We start from the raw sequence: 23,237 nt of genomic DNA, 5'->3' as shown, positions 1-23,237 counted from the left end.
CCAACAGCAGCTCCATCACTGAGTTCCTCCTCCTGGCATTTGCAGACACACGGCAGCTGCAGCTCTTGCACTTCTGGCTCTTCCTGGGCATCTACCTGGCTGCCCTCCTGGGCAATGGCCTCATCATCACCACTGTAGCCTGCGACCACCGCCTCCACACCCCCATGTACTTATTCCTCCTCAACCTCTCCCTTCTTGACCTGGGCTCCATCTCCACCACTGTTCCCCAAATCCATGGCCAATTCCCTGTGGGACAGCAGGGTCATGTCCTACTGGGGATGTGCTGCACAGGTCTTTTTCTTTGTCTTCTTCATCGCAGCAGAGTATTGTGTCCTCACCATCATGGCCTACGACCGCTACGTTGCCATCTGCAAACCCCTGCACTATGGGACCCTCCTGGGCAGCAGAGCTTGTGTCCACATGGCAGCAGCTGCCTGGGCCAGTGGGTTTCTCTATACTCTGCTGCACACGGCCAATACATTTTTGCTACCACTCTGCCAAGGCAATGTTGTGGGCCAGTTCTTCTGTGAAATCCCCCAGATCCTCAAGCTCTCCTGCTCATGGTCCTACCTCAGGGAAGTTGGGCTTCTTGTGCTTAGTGCCTGTTTAGCATTTGGTTGTTTTGTTTTCATTCTTTTCTCCTACGTGCAGATCTTCAGGGCTGTGCTGAGGATCCCCTCTGAGCAGGGACGCCACAAAGCCTTTTCCACAAGCCTCCCTCACCTGGCTGTGGTCTCCCTGTTTGTCAGCACTGGCATGTTTGCCTACCTGAAGCCCCCATCCCTCACCTCCCCACTTCTAGACCTGGTGGTGGCAGTTCTGTACTCGGTGGTGCCTCCAGCAGTGAACCCCCTCTTCTACAGCATGAGGAACCAGGAGCTCAACGATGCCCTGTGGAAAATGATGAGCGGGTGCTTTTCAGAAGCAATTACCTGCCTGTTTTCTTTTGCAGAGCATTTATAATGTAAATCATTATAGGCCCAGCCTGTCTTCTCAGGATATTGTTGTTGTTCCTGGTGGGTTCTTTGTTCTGATAATGTTCTGCACAATGAAATTTTATGATTCATCCCACTTCTAATTCAATGTCTACCTGTAGAATTTGACCCAGAGGCTGTGTAAAAGAGGCGCAGTGCTCTCTCTGTATTTCAGCATAATAAACACCCTGCAGTGACTTGTTTGCCTGAGATCCTTCCGCTCAGTCTTGGTGAAGCTGCAGGGTATTGATTTTGTGCAGAGGGGAAGGGGAAAAGAGACTTAGCACAGCAAAACTGAGAGGGAGCACCAGCGCTTGGTCTTTCCAGAGCTGCTCTCTTTCTACTCCCACACTGTCCTTCTGAGCCCCTGGGTTGGTGTAAGGCCTGAGTGCTCTGGCAGCTGGGTCACAGTCCTGCTGTGTGACAGGACACTCAAGGGAGAATCTTGGTTCTGAGGAATTGCTCTATTTACACTGGCTTTGTCACTCTATGCCCTGCCCCGCTGACAGTTGGGACCAGGGGTTCCCTCAGCTGCCTTCCTTGTGCTGACAACACATTTAGAGAAGCCCTTCTGGGTGCCCTCCCCATGCATGGCCATTTCCAGCCACCGCTGAGCTCTGGCTTTGCTGGCTCCATCCCTGCGCCCACAGGCCAGGTGTCTGTCTGCCTCCTGGGCAGGCTGTTCCCCCTCCAGCCTCCCTGCTCTTCCTTCTCCTGTTGGACCTCCTAAGTCAGGGGGGCCCCTGTTCATCCACGCTGACGTCTTGCCAGGCCCTGCTCAACTCCCTGTGCATCATCAGGCTGTCTTCTTCCTGGGCTTTGAGGATGTTGTCCCTGAAGATACAGGAGGGACTCACAGCCCCTTTGTCCTCCAGGACAGTCCAAGCAGATCCTCAGCTAATGGAAATCAGCTCTCCTGCAGTCCCTCACTGTCATTCTCCTAGTTGTCGTACTTCTCCACCATCTCATGGTGGTAGCAGCCATGGCTGCCCTCCTCCTTCCCATCCCCAGCCAGATCCACCCTGTCTGTCAGGAAGAGACCAGCCCTAGACAGCTCATTGAGTGTCTCTGTCAAAATGCTGTCTTTTGCACCCTGCAGGAATCTCCTGGCTTGCCTATGCCCAGCCCTGCTGCCCTCCCAGAAGACTGTGGGGTGCTTCAACTCGCCATGTCATCGAGGACCTGTGACCGTGAGGCTTCCTCCAAGGCAAGGCTCTGTGCACGCCAGCCTCCCCTTTGCACAGAGCTCCCCTCCACCTCCTCACCCTCCGCCTGCCTTCCTGAGGAGCTGCACGGTCCACTTGGTGGACTCGTGATGGTTCGTTTGCTACGATCTCGAAAGTGCAAAATTAAGGTGACCAACACCAAAGGGGATAGCAATAATCACACAGTAAAACTTTATTGTATTGTCTGTGAAGAGGCACGCGATAGTTAGAGATGGGTGAAAGAAAGGAGAAAAGTTAATTTTAGAGAGAGGAGAAAGAGAAGTTATAGCTACCACCGCTGATCTCAAGACGTCCTAACGGTCCCGGGTCCAGCTAATGCTGCGTCGTCGATCGTCATGGTCCTTGGTGGGGAAGCTTCCAATTTCCGTTGTTCAGAAGTCATCTTTTATGCTTAGTAACACACCTTGCTCCACCTCTGCCTCAGGAGTCTCCGCCCTTCTCGAGCGAGGCTATTACACAGGCACAGGGTCAGTGTCCGAGGCGTGGTAAGTCTTGGAGGTGTGTTTTGGTATTATAATGAAGCAAAGTTCGTCTAAAGTTCATGATTTCTTCATCGATGTTATGGTAACAATTGCAATCCATCCTTTTTGGACAGTAGCTGTGCAGTTATCTTTAACGGAGCCTTGTACCACGCGTTCTGTTCTTGGGATCGGCCACTGCACTCCAAACAGGCCGTTGTCAGATAACGTACTGTTCACGTTCCTGATGACGATGTTGAGACAATGCTGATTTTCTGTCCGTACTGTTCATGTTCCTGATGATGATGTTGAGACAATGCTGATTTTCTGACCGACTCCTACAGGAGCCCTTGGCACCCATGGCTGCCCTCCCACCACTCCAGCTGTCCCACCAGGGCTCTGCAGTCCCCGTGGGGTGGGGGAGCACGTTGCTGCCTGCCCAGCAGAAACGAGAGTGCTGGTGAGGGGAGAGGAGAGGCAGGTAAAGGGGAAGGGTTGTGGGAGGTTGTCTGGGAGGTAACTCCTGTTGCCAGAAGAGGATGATGCAAGGAGAGGCATGGTAGGTGGGAGGTGGATTTTGAAGTCACTTCTTTGGAAACAACCCAATTGGCCAGGTGCTGAGTCAGGCCCAGTGATGTCACCTGGAGTGTCGGAAAACCCTCCCAGCAGTGCTGAGATCTTGGGAGAGGGGAGATGCAGAGGAAGGTGAAGGTGGCATGGCTGGGAGGTGGAGTGTGAGGCCATTTCTCTTGCTGCTTGACTTGCAGCATCACAAATCCCAACGTGGCACAGATGGCAGCTCATTCAGTGGAGAGGGGTAGAGGTAGGCAGAGCCAACATGGTTGGGCTGTTGCTTGTGATGTTACCTCATGACAGCAATGTGAGTGGCCAGGAGCAGGCAGGCATCATGGGGTCATCAAGGACACCAGCTGGGAAGACTACAGACAGATGACTGATGACTGGGCCCTTGGTGAGGCCCTGCCCTGGGGTGAAGCTCTCTGTATGTGACATGGGAACTTATAGGGCATGGCAGGAGAAATTGCAGGATGTGACAGAGAAGAGCGTGAGAAGGGACCAGCAGTATGGGCAGCACCCTGTGTCCTGGCTGGGTCTCACAGGTGGCTGCAGATGTGAGAAGTGGCCAAACTGCACAGAGAGGAGCACCGGGGACCTTCTGGGCAGTCTTGTCTTGCAAGGCCATCAGTGCCTGGGGAAGCCATCAGGGATGCCCTTGAAGTCCCAGAGGGCATGTTGCAAATACTCTGATCAAGAAATTAGAATTTGATTATCTACAAGAGTTAGGTTTGATTAAGAAGTAGAAAATTGTGAAGCATAATGTATAGGAGTGTTAAGTTTGAAATGTAGTCGTGGAAACTTTAGGAACTGTGTTCTGTGTTACCATAGGAACCTTAGTATTGTTAAGTTTGAAATAAGCTAACCATAGAAACTTCACCAGGAACTTACTGGTTTTCTTATGTTTTGTTTCAAGAAACTATGGAAACTGTCATGGACACCAGTTTGCTGCTTGGAAACGGCCTTACCCTTCTCATCTCGATTTGAGTATCGAGGATTGCAATCAGTAGAGCTAAGTGAAATACACCAAAGATTGTTTTTAAATAAGAATATTGATAAGGTGATATAATCAAAAGACCAATCATTATAACTGTCAAATGTAAGAGCGACCATAGTATGCATTTTTATGTAAAGAGCTTATGTAACAATGACTTGACAGAAAAAAGTTTATAAAAACTGATGAATTTAATGTTAAGCTGGACATGCCTTTGGAGGAGTGATCCCCCATGTCCCCAGCGCTGCAAGTGCCTGCTTCTTAACATCACATCGGTGTTAAGGAGTTTTACTGCAGATTTTGGTAACTGGCATAGGTATGGTGTCCAAACTATCACATTTGGGTACAAATGGAGAAAACCTGAGACCATTGTGCAAAATCTAATTGGTGAGGGTTATGAATTGTGGGGGAGACTGGGGCAGAGAAAGGCAAGGGTCAAGGCATATTGTGGAAGAAGCAGCCTGTGCACGTTTGGGAAGGAGAGGGATGCAAGGGCCCAGGTGCCTGTGGGGAGGTGGCTGGTCAGTGCTGGTCTGGCCAAAGCCTGTGCCTGATCACCACGGTCTGTCCTGCTTATTCTACTGGTTTCAGTTGCAGTACTGTTAATTAACTTCGTAGTAACTTCTGTGGGGCTATGTTTTAGGTTTGTGATGGAAACAGTTTTGCTAACACACCAATGTTTTAGTCATTGCTGAGCAGTGCTTGCACAGCACCAAGGACATCTGGTGTGCAGAAGAGGGGACACAGCTGGGACAGCTGACCCCAACTGACCAAAGGGATCTTCTGTACCATAGGATGTCACACTCAGCAATAAAAACTGGGGGAACAAGGAGGAAAAGGGGAGGGTTCAGAGTGATGGCGTTTGCCTTCCCAAGTAAATGTTACGCTTGATGGAGCCCTGCTTTCCTGGAGATGGCTGAACACCTGCCTGTCGATGGGAAGCAGTGAATGAATTCCTTATTTTGCTTTGCCTGAGTGCACAGCTTTTGCTTTACTCATTAAACTGTTTTGATCTCAACCCATGAGTTTTCTCACTTTTACCTTTCCCATCATCTCTCCCATCCTGCTGTGGAGGAGTGAGCAAACAGCCGCGTTCTGCTTAGCTGACTACCGGGGTTAAACTACGACATTTATTAAACTCTGCTCCTGGCTTTCTTCTGTGTGAGTAGACTCACTGCTGTGTGTCTTTGGGCATGAATGTGTGTACATGCTTTGCTGGTCAATTCTAATGTACGGATCGCTCGTGGAACCTTTGCACCCCATCAGCCTGAGAGGGGAATGGGATGGGGCCCATTGTGTTGCTCATGGTTGTGTAAGTGCTGCTGTCAGTGTGGTGGCTGTCAAGGTGCTGTTGCCTCTTGGAGGTGTTCTGTGTTGGATTGGCTGTGTCCATCTTTGTTTCCTTGCAGATACCCAGATTTAGTGCTTTCCCTTTGGTTGACACCGCCTTGGGCCATCTCTCACTCTGTGGGGCTCCAGTCAATGCGCCCCCAGGAACATGCGGTCCATGCATATCTCACAGGCTCTGTAGGGAGCTCCAGATTCCTCTCCTGGAGGATGTCTTCTGCTGTGTCACACGTTGGGCACGCATTGGAGAGCTGATTTCACTTAGCTGAGGCTCTGCTTGGACTGTCCTGGAGGACAAAGGGGCTGTGCGTCCCTCCTGGATATTCAGTGACAATGTTCTCAAAGCCCAGGAAGAAGACAGCCTGATGCTGCGCAGGGAGTCAAGCAGGGCCTGGCAAGAGGTCAGCGTGGATGAACAGGGACCCACCTCACTTACTTAGGAGGTCCAACACCAGAAGAAAGTGCAGGGAGGCTGGAGGGGGAACAGCCTGCCCAGGAGGCAGACAGACACCTGGCCTGTGGGCGCAGGGACGGAGCCAGCAAAGCCAGAGCTCAGCAGTGGCTGGAAATGGCCGTGCAAGGGGAGGGGACCCAGAAGGGCTTCTCTAAACTTGTTGTCAGCACAGGGAAGGCAGCTGAGGCAACCCTGGTCCCAGTGGCCAGTGGGGCAGGGGACAGAGTGACAAAGGCAGTATAAATACAGCAATTCCCCAGAACAAAGATTCTCCCTTGAGCGTCCTGTCACACTGCAGGACTGTGACCGAGCTGCCAGAGCACTCAGGCCTTACACCAACCCAGGGGCTCAGAAGGACAGTGTGGGAGTGGAAAGAGAGCAGCTCTGGGAAGACCAAGCCCTGGTGCTGCCTGTCAGTGCTGCTGTGCTGAGACGGTTTTCCCATTCCCCTCTGCACAAAGTCAATTCCCTGCAGCTTCACCAGGTTCTCAGAGGAAGGATCTCAGGCAAACAAGTCACTGCAAGGTCCTTTACTGTGTTGAAATACAGAGAGAGCACTGCGCCTCATTTACACAGCCGCTGGGTCAAATTCTAGAGGTAGACAGTGAATTAGAAGTGGGATGAATCATAAAATTTCATTGTGCACATTATCGCTAGAAAAATAAAGAAAACACAACCGCCACCACAAACAGGAATCTGAGAAGACAGGCTGGGCCTGTAATAAGTTACATTATGAATGCTCTGCAAAAGAAAACAGGAAAAATTCTTTCTGAAAAGCACCCATTCATCATTATCCACAGGGCATCCTTGAGCTCCTGATTCCTCATGCTGTAGAGGAGGGGGTTCACTGCTGGAGGCACCACCGAGTACAGAACTGCCACCACCAGGTCTAGAACTGGGGGGGAGATGGAGGGGGGCTTCAAGCAGGCAAACACTGCAGTGCTGATAAACAAGGAGACCACGGCCAGGTGAGGGCGGCACGTGGAAAAGGCTTTGTGGCGTCCCTGCTCAGAGGGGATCCTCAGGACCGCCCTGAAGATCTGCACGTAGGAGAAAAGAATGAAAACAAAACAACCAAATGCTAAACAGGCACTAAGCACAAGAAGCCCAACTTCCCTGAGGTAGGAGCGTGAGCAGGAGAGCTTGAGGATCTGGGGGATTTCACAGAAGAACTGGTCCACAGCATTGCCCTTGCAGAGTGGTAGTGAAAAAGTATTGGCTGTGTGCATGACAGCATAGAGAAACCCACTGGCCCAGGCAGCTGCTGCCATGTGGACACAAGCTCTGCTGCCCAGGAGGGTCCCGTAGTGCAGGGGTTGGCAGATGGCAACGTAGCGGTCGTAGGCCATGATGGTGAGGAGAGAATACTCTGCTGAAGCACAGAAAAAGAAAAAAAAGAGCTGTGCAGCACATCCCCAGTAGGACATGACCCTGCTGTCCCACAGGGAATTGGCCATGGATTTGGGGACAGTGGTGGAGATGAAGCCCAAGTTGAGGAGGGAGAGGTTGAGGAGGAAGTACATGGGGGTGTGGAGGCGGTGGTCGCAGGCTACAGTGGTGATGATGAGGCCATTGCCCAGGAGGGCAGCCAGGTAGATGCCCAGGAAGAGCCAGAAGTGCAAGAGCTGCAGCTGCCGTGTGTCTGCAAATGCCAGGAGGAGGAACTCAGTGATGGAGCTGCTGTTGGACATCAGCTTCTTCTGGGCATGGGGCACTGTTCAAGAGGGAAAGATGGTGACAAGTTAGAAGAAACTTCTCTGAGCAAAACCTGATTCATTTCGCAAAGAAACCCCACTGAAGCTGCCTCTTGTATTTCAGGAAGACCTTTGGCAGTCCATTTCATGGGTTGTTGCTGGTGCTGACTGAGGGCGCCACTGGGAGCAGCGGGCTCTGCTCTGAGCTCCTGAGGAGTCAGTCCTGCCCTAGAGCAGGAGGTAAATGGGGACATTGGCTGATATACAGATAAAATCCACTTGTTATATCAAAGAGCTTTTCAGCATTTTCGCTCCCAATTCAGGCAACAGCCGAGAAGAGCCGAGGGCATTTTGTTTTGTGTATTTTGTTCCAGTTTCCCACCCTCACTTAAGGAGTGCTTTTGGCAGGGAAAGAAGCACAGGTCCTAAAGATGGGGTGTCCTGAAAGGAGAGTTTTGTCATTTCTATCACTGGGAGCCTGGGAATTAGGAGGGGATTGGGACACTTAACTCCCATGGACAAATCTGCATGGCAAGACAACAGGCTTGCTCTGTGAAGTGCACCTGAATCCCACGCCCCCACCCCAGTCCAGTGATAATAAAAAGAGGAGCAGAGGCAGGAGGAACAAAATGCACAAATGCTACAGTTCTGCTGCTGCTGGAGGCAGGAGAGGGACAGATGGTAGGGCATTTGATAATTTCTTCTGTTCAGGGCTAAGCCACTGAGAAGGTGACTGAGTCCCCATGGCCGTAAGGGCAGAGGCTCTGCTGGGTGGGAGGAAAGACCATGGGTTTTCTCCAGTGATCTCCAGTGATGGCAGGGATGTGCCTGAATCCCCCCTCTCATGGCATTGCTGGGAGCAGCTCCCTCTCACTCCCTGCCCCTGTTTCTGCTGCCTGGAGCCGTCCCTGTCGGCAGCTGCTTCTCCGTCCCCTTGTCTCCTCCCTGTCCCTGCTCACAGACCCCATCCCACCCGCTGTGTACTCAGCTCTGCCCTGCAGAGCCCTCCTGGCAGCCGGGCAGTGCCCAGGGACATCTCTGTGTGTGCAGAGGCTAAAGAACACCTTAGACAAGTCCTAAGGACAACTGGAGTCTCGGTGCCTTCTCCAGTGGGGACAAATAAATTTTAGTCTCATACTGCCCACACGCCCACTAAGATGATAAAAATTCAAAGCAAAGACTCCTTACCTTTCGGGAAAATACTGATGTTCTTCTTGAAAGTGCCCTCGGAAATGGCCAGGGCTGAGCTGGAGCTGTGAGCAAACCTGACCCACACAGCACCCTCTCGACAGCAGAAGCACCCTGCTCTGCCCTTCCAGGGGTCATTTCTTTCACCCACAGCTTCTCCCCACACTGTCATGGGGAGTTCCCTGCACAGGCTGAGTGCTGACCCTGGGGCAGGCAGCAAAGTCCCTGCTCCACCACTCAGCCCCTGAAACACCAGGACCCTGCTCTGAAGGACAGCCCTGGGCACCCCTGGATGCACACCCGGCTTCACAGCCCTGCAGCTGGTGCCAGGAGAAGGCAGTCCTCATGCCCTGTCCCTCTGACAGCGCAGCAGGGAAGCCCTGCTCTGGAGCACATCCTTCTCCTCTACACCACAGAAACCAAGACAGTTCTCCTGCCAGATCCCATACACTGTCAGATGTGCCAGTGTTCGGAGATCCCTGCAGGAACTGAAGCTCTATTGCCCTGCACCCACAGACTTACCATGCAGAGGGCTGTGAAGACTTCTCCCCCAGTGAGCTCTCAGCATCCTCCCACTCCACACTGCCTTTAAGGTCTCTCTGCTTTGCAGGTCTCCTCTCGACGCCTGCAGGCAGTGCCCCCAGCCCTGCTCCTGGGCAGAGCTGTCTCTCTGCAGCGCTGCCCTCTTGCCAGGAGCTCCCTCTGTCCCAGGAGCCCAGCCCAGCTCAGCAGCAGAGGACCAGCCCAAGGCAGCACTTTCTCTGCCCCCTCTGGGCTCCCTCCAGGTGTCCCTGGGGCTCCAGGGGAACCTGCTGGGAAACAGGCTGAAGCAATCACTGATGTTCCCTCCCTCACCTGGGGAGAGACACTGCTTTCCAGCAGGGTCATTGCTCTGCTGAGAGACAGACTTAGGTCCAAGAGTCAACTTTTCTGAGAATCATAGAATCATTTAGGTTGGAAAAGACCCATAACATCATCAAGTCCAACCTTGAACATAACACTAGCAAGTCCACCACTAAACCGTGTCCCTAAACACCGTGTCTTTTAAATACCTCCAAGGATGGTGACTCAGCCACTTCCCTGGGCAACCTCTTTCTTGTTCCATCATTGGGCAGGACACGCAGACAGTGACAGGCAGGGATCTCCTTTAGCCCTGCTGAGGGAAGGGAGCCAGCTGAGTCCATGGAGGCATCTCATGCTGGGATTGTATTCCTAGAGCTGGAAGGGGACTCAGCTCCCTCCCATGCCCACCACAAACCCACAGGAGGTGGGATTCCTCTTGCCTCAGTGCAGGTCTGCATTAAATAGGCACCTGCATGTCAGCTCCTTGTCTCAGCTCCCATGCTAATGAATGGTGATGGAGGCCAGGAGTGAGGTGTTCAGATGCAAATGTCTGGTGACATTGGAGGTGCCAGAGGTGGTCAAAGAGATGTGCAGGTAATAGAGACAGATCCAAGATATGTGCAGGCTGATATAGAGACAGGACAACATCTGAGCGCCTTTTCTTGGTGGCTCCTGGGAATTGCCTTTGGCAACTGAAATGACAGCTGATGCCCAAATTAAGGGCAACGGAACCTGTCCCTCCTCATGATGTTCAGGGTGGCCTATAGAGGTATTCCTCCGATGGAATGGAGTCATGTGCCATAGGGAGAGCTCAGGCTCTCTCTTCGTCTTCTCCATCTGTTGGATTTATGAGACCTTGACTGAATGTATTGGCAGTTGTGTCATGTTCAGCCCCACCTTGGGTTACAGAATTCAGAGCAGCTACTCAATTCAAGGTTCATATCCAGGCCCAAAGAGGTACTGGAGATGCCAGTCTGGCCTGGGAATCACAGGTCCTAGAGGAAAAGCAATTCTCTATCAGGGAGGGTGTGTGACAGACACCCCAGATGGCATCTCGGAGAGTATGATTTGGTGCCTTTGTGCCACTGATGGTTGCCATCAGTCAGAGGCACCAGTCATCAGATGCCATCAGAGATGCAATTTCCGTCCCTTCTTCTACCCATTAGCTGCAGGCATTGCGTGATCACAAAGCACGTCACACCGGGATCCTTCCTCACTCCCTTGATGATCCAACCGAGGAACAGCCCGAGCATTTGAACAGTGTTCCTGGGTACATCTTGCCTTCAAAGACAGCATCCTCCAAGCACAGCCATGGTTCATACCAAAACTCAGCTGACGCTCAAAAGGCAATTCAAGGGCACCAAGAGGAGCTGTTGCTACGTCAGGAACAGTTAAAGAAGAAAGAGAGATACTATGGGACCACTAACACATTAAGTGAGAGTAGGTGTAGAGAGATCTGAGATTGCCTATGTCGTCTCTGCCTCAGTTACCACCAGCAAGGTCTCCCAGGCCTTTGTGCTTTGAGGCAGGACTCTGGACAGTGGTGGATGAGGATCACACCAGGGCTTACCTAGCAAACCACACCCTTACCAGTCCATGGGACCAGAGGGGCTGCAATCAAGGGTACTGAGAGAGTGTTTTTCACCAGGAAGCGTTGGTCTGTTCTAATCCCAGTAAGGAAGGCACTCAGACTCTGTGAGGCATCATTTAAAATGCTGTTCCTTAGGTCTAGCACTCTAAGGGGACAATTGTACAGATAATCTTATGTCCCTTTAGATGGCTGGAACCCCAGGAGGTGTAGCATGGACGTAGAAGAATGAGGAGGGTGGATGCCCCCTGTATGAAGGGGAAGCTTGGATTTATGGAGGTCCTCTATGTGACAGGCAACAGGATGGGTTAGCTTTTGTCACTGAGGATCAGAGGAGTCAGTAAGAGTGACATTGTGCTGGCAGTTACAAACTAGCTGATGATGGGAGAGGAAACAGAAAAGGTCTTTTGTCAGCAGCTGAGGAATTCTCCAGGTTAATGAGCAGGTGCCTATGAGGGACTCGAAGTGCCCTGGCATTCACTGGCCAGGCAAAGCAACAGGGTGCCAACAGCCTGAAGGACTTTGGGACAAATTCTTAACAGAGCTGCTAGGTGGGCCAACAAGGCTGATGCTCACCTGGACCTGACCCTGGCCCACAAGGAAAAGCTGGTCAGGATGTGATCACCAGTGTCAGCCTTAGCTGTCATGACCATGAAACAGTGGGGTCTCAGACACCAAAGGGCAGTGAGGAAGGCCAGCAGCAGAGCACAGACTCTGGACTCCAGAGGAGAAGTCTTCAACTTACTTGGGAGACTGATCCAGGTGGTGCCATGGGAAGCAGCTCTGAAGGGTGCTTCAGCTCTTCCTCTCCTTCACTACCCACACTTGCTTGGAATTCAGGCAACATCCATGAGCCTGGAGAATGCATGAACCTCCTGGAGTGAGGTCTGATTACTGCAGGGGAAGTGAGAACCTTTTGGGAGACTCGTGTGAGTGCAGCGAGAGTCCGGGGTGTGTGTAGCCGAGAGTGTATTACAGGCCAGAAGGGTACCCGAAGGATCAAGTGGCAGTCATGCTACTGTGGAATAGTTCAAGCTGTGATTTTTAGGGCAGCAGCAGCAGGAGGAATGGCAGTGCAGTGCTGGGAAATGGATCCAATTTGGGGATGCAAACAAGTCTGGGACTGGGACATCTCAGGTGATTGAGGACTGTCAGCAGGGCTATGAAGGAGGCTGGACGGGTTGTGCGGAACTCACAGGCATTGCCAAATCCCCAGAACACCACAGCTTTCTGTTTAAAGCAACAAAAACTACCACTAAGTTGTACACACACCCGCACTCGCACTGACCCTCAGTAGAGCCCTGAGCAATGCATGAGGGAAAGGACCTCTTTTACCAGGCCCTGGGGGTCAGGGCTTGGCCACTCTGATGATTAACAAACACCAAGGGCTTACATGTGATCAGAGCCACCAGCATATTGCCTTTGCCACCTGCAACCAGTGTCTCCAATTTTTAGCATATTTTGCCCCCAGGGACCGACACATTGACTGGTCATTCCCTTGATGGCTTTGTCAGTGTTGGCCCTCAGTGGGGCCTCCAACGCCCTCAGAAACTTGGGGTTTTCTTCTGCCTTCCGCTTTGTCAGAGGCTTGTTCCTGCTTGCAGTATCTGCAGTTCAGGAACTGGGCACCAGAGGGCTCCTTAACGTGCAAAACACCCTAACAAGCCATGTCTCTGTGCATAAAGTTCCCTAACTCTTCAAGTCTTCTGTGGCTCACTGGAGAAATTTCAGGAGTATAGCCGAGCAGAGAAGATTGAAATGATAAGTAACAAAAAAATCAGGATTTTTTCTGTTTCCAGTTTTCTGTCTTGCCGCTTACAGAACACGTAATCTCAGCCTTCTCCAATTCATATTGATCCACAGCATCTGCGGATGACGTCTGAACATGTAGGAAACGGTAAGATTGTTTCTGTCAGACAATGTATGGGACATCATTGTCCTGTGCCCCATCGTCATCATTGGTCCCTCACCACCACCTCCATCCATCATTTCTCTCAGTGGTCACCTGCACTTGCATCATGATTTCTCAGATCCAAGCTTTTCCCACTAAAGTCTGTTGCTGAATGATTCAGCTCTTCTGCACAGATTCCCACTGGCTTTATTTGGAGAGCCAGCTGCACACAATCACAGAAGAATGTTGCTTGCCTGCCATTATTAAAAAAAAAAGTAGCAAGAACCCCAGTGCATTAAAAAAAATGTATGAAGTCCACATTTCCTCCACGGAAGTCCACTTTCTGCTGTGGGTCACCTTAGTGGAACACTTTCAGTGAGATACTCAGGAGAACAGGTACAAACACAATGGAGGAGTTGGCTCAAGAGACCATCAAGCAGACTACTGGAAGACAAGGCAAGCTTTAAAGCATCTGAAGCTCTGAGCAGCACCTGGGTAGCTGAGAGGTGTTTGAATGGGTAGAGACCAATGAGAGGAGGAAAGCTGGATGGACACTGGGAAATGCAGATGTCCAGGCAGTCTGCTGGAATGACTTCTTTAGAAATGGTCAGTTCAAGCAGCACATGTGGAAACCCGTGAGAGAGTGGTGAGAGTCAATACACAGGATACTAGGCAGAGCAGCGTCACGGGTGTAATGGGGAAGATCAGGCTATCTTCTCCTGAGCGTTGTACATGGGCTGGAAATTTCCACCTTGACATCATGGGAAAACATTGTCTGTGAAGGAACAGTGTTTGATGCATTTCAGCTGATGAAAAATGTGCTCATTTTTTCTTTAAGAGTGGAGAAGAGTTCCTGAGCTTTGCAGGCAGGGCACAGCTGTGCTTGTCCATTCAGGCCCAGAAGGTTCTCCCCATGCCAAGGCCAAAGCTGGGCAACTGGAGGGCAGTTCCTTCAGTTTATGCATGCTCTTTGCCAGGGATGGGATTCATCCTGCCTAGTTTTGATGGTGAGACTAAGTCACCCAAATGGCATTATTTCCAGGAACACGGCCATATATCAAACACACCTTATGTGGGGCAATGACCCAGAGACACTGCAGCTGTAAGCTCCATCCCCATCAGGCAGATCTTGTCCTGGGACCAGATCTCTCACTTCCTGCTTGGTAATGGTGCTCCCCAACCATCTGCAATACAATTGTGGGTACCAAATGAGCTCCACCCCGAGGTTTGCACAAGCTCTTGGGACTCACAAAGTGCAGACATGCCTCAGGGAGGTCTTCCCCTCACCAAAATGTTTCCTCAACTGGTAGTTTGGGGTCCATGAATGTGGAATGGAGAGACATGGTCAATACCCAGGGAGGAAAGGGAAGGTGCTGCTGAGAAACACGGCTGCTGCCTGGTGCAGGCCCAGGGAATCACCCTTGGGGGATGCAGGTGTTGCTAAGGAAGCTGTCCCAAACAAGGTACCTTGCCCCCAGAGCATGGGGTACCTTGCACCCAAGGACCCATCCTTTTCCTTTGGCTTTTTCCAGGAAGTTCTCAATCCAGACTATTGGCATTCCCCATTGCTCTCCCATGCTGCTTGCTTTTCTATATTGATGGCATCACCTGTTCATCTAGAAGCCTCATTTAGATGGTCTTGCTCATTCTGTGGGACTTGTCCTCTAGGTCTAAGACATCCTTAACAGCATTTCACAGAATGACAGAATGGTTGAGGTTAGGAGGCACCTCTGGGGTCATCTGGTCCAAACCCCTCCTCAGGCAGGGCCACCTAGAGCTGCTCACCCAGGACAGTGTTCACATGGCTTTTGAATAGCTCCAAGGATGGAGACTACACAACTCTCTGGGCAACCTGTGCCAGTGCTTAGTCACCCTCACAGTCAAAAAGTGTTTCCTGATGTTCAGAGGGGACCTCCTGAGTTTCACTTTGTGCCCATGGCCTCTTGTCCTGTCACTGGGCACCACTGAAAAGAGCCTGGCTCGATCTTCTTTGCACCCTCCCTTCAGGTATTTTTACAGACTGATTAGATCCCCCTGAGCCTTCCCTTCTCCAGGCTGAACAGTCCCAGCTCTCGCAGACTTTCCTACCAGGAGAGATGCTCCAGTCCCTTCATCATTATCTTAGTGGCCTTTTGTTGGACTCTCTCCAATATGTCCATGTCTCTCTAGTCCTGGGGGGCCCAGAACTGACCACAGTGCTCCAGGTGTGGGTTCACAAGTGCTGAGTAAAGGGGAAGGATCCCCCCCACCAGCCTGCTGGCAACACTCCTCCTAATGCAACCCAGGATACCCTCAGCCTTCTTTGTGGCAAGGGCACATTGCTGGCTCATGGTCAACTTGGTGCCCACCAGAACATTTTCTCCAAAACTCTATTCCAGCTTTGCAGGTAGCTGGGTTGCCCCCAGCACAGAGTGGTGCCTGGAGTTATTGCCGCCCCCCCCCAAGGGGCAGGATTTTACACTTTCCCTGGTTGAATTTCATGAGGTTCCTGTCTCCCCATTTCTGTTTGGCCCTTCCTCTGTTTCTAAGCAATAACATTAGCTCATAACCCTACCCCTAAATGGCACCACTCACCCTGTTGGGAATCCACTACCCTAATCCCTTACCTCAAGCCTTACCTCTGAGCTAAATCTTACTCTTACCCTGTGAACGTTACCCTATCGCTCCTGCCAATCCCCCGCCCTTAGAGCTAGCATTAAAAAGTTGGCCTTAAGCCTAGCCCTCACCCCTGCCCTGAAGAACCCCTAATCCACAAAGTGAGCCCACACCCTAAACACTAACCAGACAGCCAAAGCAGAACACCAGACCGTCACCCTAAACCTTTGCCTAATCCCTAAACCTGAAAGGTGAGCTCTAATCCCTAAACCCTAGCCTGAACACTTTAACACACGAAGCCCTCATTCCCATGCTCTAAGACCCTCACCTTGAACCCCTCTCCTACCCTAATTTAGGCTGTTTGGTCCCTGGGGGCAGGGCAGGGATGGTGAGGTCCCAAAGCAGAGCCATGGTGTTGGAAGAGGAATGTGAGGTGACCTTTATCTGATCAGATCCTAGGCCACAAGGAAGAGATGGGTGGGAATGCTGTGATGAGGTCAGCTGTGCCTCAGGATGTCATGGGCCAGCAGGAGACACATGGCTGGGAAGGTGGCTGTGAGGGCACCTCTGCTGGCATCCCTGACAGGCCCGCAGCAGACTTGTGTGTTGTTTTGCATCAGGAGGTGCCTTTGATCATTGTGCAGCAAGCTGTGCAGATCCCACCCATGTAAGGGTTATCCCGGTTTGGTCCTGGGAGCTCTTTCAGTGTTTTCTTACAAGAAAACAATTCTTGTCATCTTTCCTACTGTCCCAGAAGGGGATGTTTGTTTCTGCAGTTTTAGATGCAGGTAAGGACATGCAGGTGGCCTAATTGCTGGTACCAGCTGGGAGCTTCCTGCAGGTTTCTCTGCTACAATCAAGTTTATCCTGCATTGAGATATGCTTAGCACAACACAGCCTGAAGGCCAAGCTGTACACAGCCCAGCTCAGGCCTGGCTCTGCTCATGTTTACTGTTACATGGATCACTAACTCCTCCAGGTACCATGGTCTTCTGGTCAGGATCCCTGAACTGCCTGATGAAGGTCAGCTCCTCCCTTGGATCTTTTGAAGCACAAAAGGAAGAAAGCTCTGAGCACCCTGGTCTGACCCCAGAGCTCACCCTGCTGCATCCTGCAGTTACTTAAGTTGTGATCTTGTTAGAGCACCATGACTCAGGATAAGCATCAGCACACGTACTTTAAAAGCTGGACTGTTGGAGGTTCAGTCAGAGGGACCTGGCCACACTGAGGGATTTGGCCAACAGAAACCTGGAGTTTTAGAAGGAAAAGCTACAGAACGACTCCATGCAGCAGCTAAAGAGTGCCCTGGGGAGAAGAGCCTGGGCACCATCATGGATTCCATAGCGGCCAGTGGGCCTCATATTTCAAAAGAAAAGCAGATAAAGTGGAGGTGGCCCAAGGAGGTCTGCCAAATTGGGGTACGGACCTAGCGCACGAGCTGTGAGGAGAGTCTCTGCCTCTCTATCCTGCTGAAGTGGAGGCATGGGCAACCCTATTAACAACCTGGAGAGATGACAGAGCCAAGCTCTCTGCAGTGGCCAATGATATGACAGAGGCAACAGCCACAAACTGCCTCTTGGCAGCGTTAGGCTGAGCCTTAGGAAAAATAAAAAGGACTAGGAGGAGCATTGCTGTGATCTTTACTTCTGGAGCTCTTCAGGTTTCAGGTCCACAAAGTCACAGCCAGCCTGGAGGCTGGACTAGAGAAGCCCCGCAGTCTCTTCCCCACTAACCCTTCCATGAGCCTTTGACTTAACACACACCCTACGAGAAGAGATTAAGGTGGAGGTGAAGGTCTCTGCATCACAGGACATTTGAGAGTGTAGGGGAGCTCCAGAGGTCTCGAGTCCAACGCCCAGCTCAAAGTGGGGCCCGCTCTGAGGTCAGGTCCGGTTGCTCAGTAAAAGTCAGCATCCACAGAGAGAGTTTACACGTGATGCAGGCATCGAGGCCACCATTACCGAAATGGAGATGATGCATTTGACCACCTCGCTGAACAGAGCTATCGCTCTGCCATGTCTCCTGAGGTTCCTGGGAGCATGCACCTTCTTGTGCAGAGGAGTGTAACTCTTATGCAGGTTTCCTGGAATATCTCCAGACCACGGGGTGTTTTAGGCTGTAAACAGAATTGAAAGAAAGCCTCTGACTGGGTACTATCAACTTGCTAAAAGAGAGGGAGGTGGAAGAATCTCAGAGCTCCCAGGTTCCCGCTGAAGATTTAAAGCCTCTGAGATAGGAACAGAAGATAACACTTTTGACCTAGCATAGCCTTGAGATCATTTCACAAGTGATGGTTCTGCTCCACCATTTCAGTCATTGGCACCCAGAAGCCTCACCTGCTTTTCCTTCCTCTCCTCCCCAAACCTGAGCAAGTGATGGGAAGAAAGGAAGCAGAAAGGCCCTAGGCCTCTGTGAATCAGCTGGGGTCTGGCACCTGGAGGGCAATGGTGTCATTTCATTGTACACTCCATAAAGGATCAAGCTGGGGAGTGAGTCTGCAAGTCCGAATCAACAAGGTCCATGGACAGGCAAGGCTGTGTCTATGGCTGTGTCTGGAGACTCCTACACCTGCAGCATAGATCAAGCTGGGGCTGAAACTCAGGCCTGGGCTTCAATGGTCTCCCTGGCCCACAGACAGAGGTGTGGGTGGAGGCCCGATGTGAGGCTGGTTGCGACGAGCGAGGGAAGTCAAGTAGTCGACTCAATGTGAGTGATAAAGCAAGCTTCAGCTTTACTGCAAAACCTTCACATACTTATAACACAAAGTTACCTCTTATACATACTTGTCTTACAATCATTGGCTTAGCTCTAAAAGTTACATTATCATACTCCTCCTACTTGCAGTTACTGCCTTCGTGCCTGGGCCCGCGTTCCATCCTGTTTTTCTCATACAGTACCTCCTTATCTACACAATACAAGGTCAGTATGACCTTCTTTTCTTCCTTGTCAGCATGACTTGGAATTTTCCATCGCGGTCTAGTCTGGTTTTATGTCCAGATTGGTAGAACAAAACTCCTCCATGGAGCCATGACCGCGCTCCCTCAGCCATTCTACAACATATGCGCTTTCCCAGAGATGGAACATCTCATGGCGCTCGGCCGCGTCAGAGCCTCTTTCCGAAAAGGCAAACGTCCGGCTCCTTCTCCGACAAGGAAGGGCCAAGCCCTCAAAGCTGTTGCTGCTCTTCACGGTCCCTTGGCGCCCTATCAGCAGGCGCAACAGCAATGGGGATCTGTGCTTTCCCAGAGACGCAACATCTCATGGAGCTCGGCCTCGGCAGAGCCTCTTTCCGAAAAGGCAAACATCCGGCTTCTCCACAAGGAATGGACCAGCCCTCTAACCTGTTGCTACTCTTCACAGTCCTTTGGCGTACTATCTGCAGGCACAACAGCACTGGGGATCTGTGATTTCCCAGAGATGTAACATCTCATGCGCTCGGCCGTGGCAGAGCCTCTTTCCGAAAAGGAAAACGTCCGGCTCCTTCTCCCACAAGGACGGGCCCAGCCTTCAAAGCTGTTGCTGCTTTTCACGGTCCCTTGGCACCCCATCCACAGGCACAACAGCACTGGGGATCTGTGCTTTCCCAGAGACGGAACATCTCATGGTGCTCGGCCTCGGCATAGCCTCTTTCTGAAAAGGCGAACGTCCGGCTCCTTCTCCACAATGAAGGGCCCAGTCCTCAAATCTGTTGCTGCTCTTCACAGTCCTTTGGCTCCCTATCAGCAGGCACAACAGCACTGGAGATCTGTGCTTTCCCAGAAACGCAACATGTCATGGTGCTTGTCCTCGGGAGAGCCTCTTTCCAAAAATGAGAATGTCCGGCTCCTTCTCACACATGGAATGGCCCAGCCCTCAAACCTGTTGCTGCTCTTCACGGTCCACTGGGGCCCCATCCACAGGCACAACAGCGCTGGGGATCTGTGCTTTGCCAGAGACGGAACATCTCATGGCACTCGGCCGTGTCAGAGCCTCTTTCCGAAAAGGCAAACTTCCAGCTCCTTCTCCACAAGAAAGGCCCCAGCCCTCAAAGCTGTTGCTAATCTTCCCCTTCCCTTGGTGCCCGATATACAGGCACAACAGCACTGGGAATCTGTGCTTTCCCAGAGACGCAACATCTCATGGCACTCGGCTGCGGCAGAGCCTCTTTCCAAAAAGGCAAACGTCCGACTCCTTCTCCCACAAGGAAGGGCCCAGCCCTCAAAGCTGTTGCTGCTCTTCACGGTCCTTTGGCTCCCTATCAGCAGGCACAACAGCACTGGGGATCTGTGCTTATCCAGAGACGCAACATCTCATGGTGCTCGCCCGCAGCAGAGCCTCTTTCCGAAAAGGCAAATGTCCGGCTCCTTCTCCCACAGGGAATGGCCCAGCCCTCAGAGCTGTTCCTCCTCTTCACGGTCCCTTGGTGCCCTATCGGCAGGCACAACAGCACTGAGGATCTGTGCTTTTCCAGAGACGGAATATCTCATGCTGCTCGGCCTCGGCAGATCCTCTTTCCGAAAAGGCAAACGTCCGGTTCCTTCTCCCACAAGGAAGGGCCCAGCCTTCAAAGCTGTTGTTGCTCTTCACGGTCCCTTGGCACCCTATCAGCAGGCACAACAGCACTGGGGATCTGTGCTTTCCCAGAGATGGAACATCTCATGGTGCTTGTCCTCGGGAGAGCCTCTTTCCGAAAAAGAGAACGTCCGGCTCCTTCTCACACATGAAATGGCCCAGCCCTCAAACCTGTTGCTGCTCTTCACGGTCCACTGGGGCCCCATCCACAGGCACAACAGCGCTGGGGATCTGTGCTTTGCCAGAGACGGAACATCTCATGGCACTCGGCCGTGGCAGAGCCTCTTTCCGAAAAGGCAAACGTCTGGCTCCTTCTCCCACAAGGAAGCGCCCAGCCCTCAAAGCTGTTGCTGCTCTTCACGGCCCCTTGGCACCCTATCTGCAGGCACAACAGCACCAGGGTCTGTGCTTTCCCAGAGACGGATCATCTCATGGCGCTTGTCCTCGGCAGAGTCTCTTTCCGAAAAGGCAAACGTCCGGCTCCTTCTCCCACAGGGAATGGCCCAGCCCTCAAAGCTGTTGCTGCTCTTCACGGTCCCTTGGCACCATATCTGCAGGCACAACAGCACTGGAGTTCTGTGCTTTCCCAGACATGGAACATCTCATGGTGCTCAGCCGTGTCTGAGCCTCTTTCCGAAAAGGCAAACCTCCGGCTCCTTCTCCCACAGAAAATGGCCCAGCCCTCAAAGCTGTTGCTGCTCTTCATGGTCCCTTGGCACCCTATCTGCAGGCACAACAGCACCAGGGTCTGTGCTTTCCCAGAGACGGAACATCTCATGGCGCTCGTCATCGGCAGAGCCTCTTTCTGAAAAGGCAAATGTCCGGCTCCTTCTCCACAAGGAAGGGCCCAGCCCTCAAAGCTGTTGCTGCTCTTCACGGTCCACTGGCGCCCTATCAGCAGGCATAACAGCACTGGGGATCTGTGCTTTCCCAAAACGGAACAACTCATGGTGCTCAGCCGCGTCTGAGCCTCTTTCCGAAACGGTAAACGTCCGGCTCCTTCTCCCACAAGGAAGGGCCCAGCCCTCAAAGCTGTTGCTGCTCTTCACGGTCCACTGGCGCCCTATCAGCAGGCATAACAGCACTGGGGATCTGTGCTTTGCCAGAGACGGAACATCTCATGGCGCTTGGCCGCAGAAGAGCCCCTTTCCTAAAAGGCAAATGTCCGGCTCCTTCTCCACAAGGAAGGGCCCAGCCCTCAAATCTGTTGCTGCTCTTCACCTACCCTTGGTGCCCGATCTGCAGGCAAAACAGCACTGGGGATCTGTGCTTTCCCAGAGACGGATCATCTCATGGCGCTTGTCCTCGGCAGAGCCTCTTTCCGAAAAGGCAAACCTCCGGCTCCTTCTCCCACAGGGAATGGCCCAGCCCTCAAAGCTGTTGCTGCTCTTCACGGCCCCTTGGCACCCTATCTGCAGGCACAACAGCACCAGGGTCTGTGCTTTCCCAGAGACGGATCATCTCATGGCGCTTGTCCTCGGCAGAGTCTCTTTCCGAAAAGGCAAACGTCCGGCTCCTTCTCCCACAGGGAATGGCCCAGCCCTCAAAGCTGTTGCTGCTCTTCATGGTCCCTTGGCGCCCTATCAGCAGGCACAACAGCAATGGGGATCTCTGCTTATGCATAGACGCAACATCTCATGGTGCTCGGCTGCAGCAGAGCCTCTTTCCGAAAAGGCAAACGTCCGGCTCCTTCTCCCACAAGGAAGGGCCCAGCCATGAAAGCTTTTGCTGGTCTTTACGGTCCCTTGGTGCCCTATCTACAAGCACAACAGCACTGGGGATCCGTGCTTTCCCAGAGACGGAACATCTCATGGTGCTCGTCCTCGGCTGAGCCTCTTTCTGAAAAGGCAAACGTCCGGCTCCTTCTCCCACAAGGAAGGGCCAAAGCTTCAAAGCTGTTGCTGCTCTTCATGGTCCCTTGGTGCCCTATCAGCAGGCACAACAGCACTGGGAATCTGTGTTTATCCAGAGACGCAACATCTCATGCTGCTCGGCCGCAGCAGAGCCTCTTTCCAAATAGGCAAACGTCCGGCTCTTTCTCCCACAAGGAAGGGCCCAGCCCTCAAAGCTGTTGCTGCTCTTCACAGTCCCTTTGCACCCTATCTACAGGGACAACAGTCTTGGTGCTCTGCACTTTCTCAGAGACGGACCATCTCATGGCGCTCGGCCGCGGCATAGCCTCTTTCCGAAAAGGCAAACGTCCGGCTCCTTCTCCCACAAGGAAGGTCCCAGCCCTCAAATCTGTTGATGCTCTTCTCGGTCCCTTGGTGCACTATCTACAGCCACAACAGCACTGGGGATCTGTGCTTTCCCAGAAACGCAACATCTCATGGTGCTTGTACTCGGCACAGTATCTTTCCGAAAAGGCAAACATCCGGCTCCTTCTCCCACAAGGAAGGGCCCAGCCCTGAAAACAGTTGCTGCTTTTCACGGTCCCCTGGCGCCCCATCCACAGGCACAACAGCACTGGGGATCTGTGCTTTCCCAGAGACGCAACATCTCATGGCACTCGGCTGTGGCAGAGCCTCTTTCCGAAAAGGCAAACGTCCGACTCCTTCTCCCACAAGGAAGGGCCCAGCCCTCAAAGCTGTTGTTGCTCTTCACGGTCCCTTGGCACCCTTCTGCAGTCACAACAGCACTGGGGATCTGTGCTTATCAAGATACGCAATATCTCATGGTGCTCGCCCGCAGCAGAGCCTCTTTCTGAAAAGGCAAACGTCCGGCTCCTTCTCCCACAAGGAAGGGCCCAGTCCTCAAAGCTGTTGCTGCTCTTCACGGTCCCTTGGCGCCCTATCTGCAGGCACAACAGCACTGGGGATCTGTGCTTATCCAGAGATGCAACATCTCTTGGCGCTCGGCCG

This window comes from Harpia harpyja, unplaced genomic scaffold (assembly GCF_026419915.1).
Source record: "Harpia harpyja isolate bHarHar1 unplaced genomic scaffold, bHarHar1 primary haplotype scaffold_46, whole genome shotgun sequence".
Classification (NCBI taxonomy): domain Eukaryota; kingdom Metazoa; phylum Chordata; class Aves; order Accipitriformes; family Accipitridae; genus Harpia; species Harpia harpyja.
Note: the sequence above shows the minus strand (reverse complement) of the source record.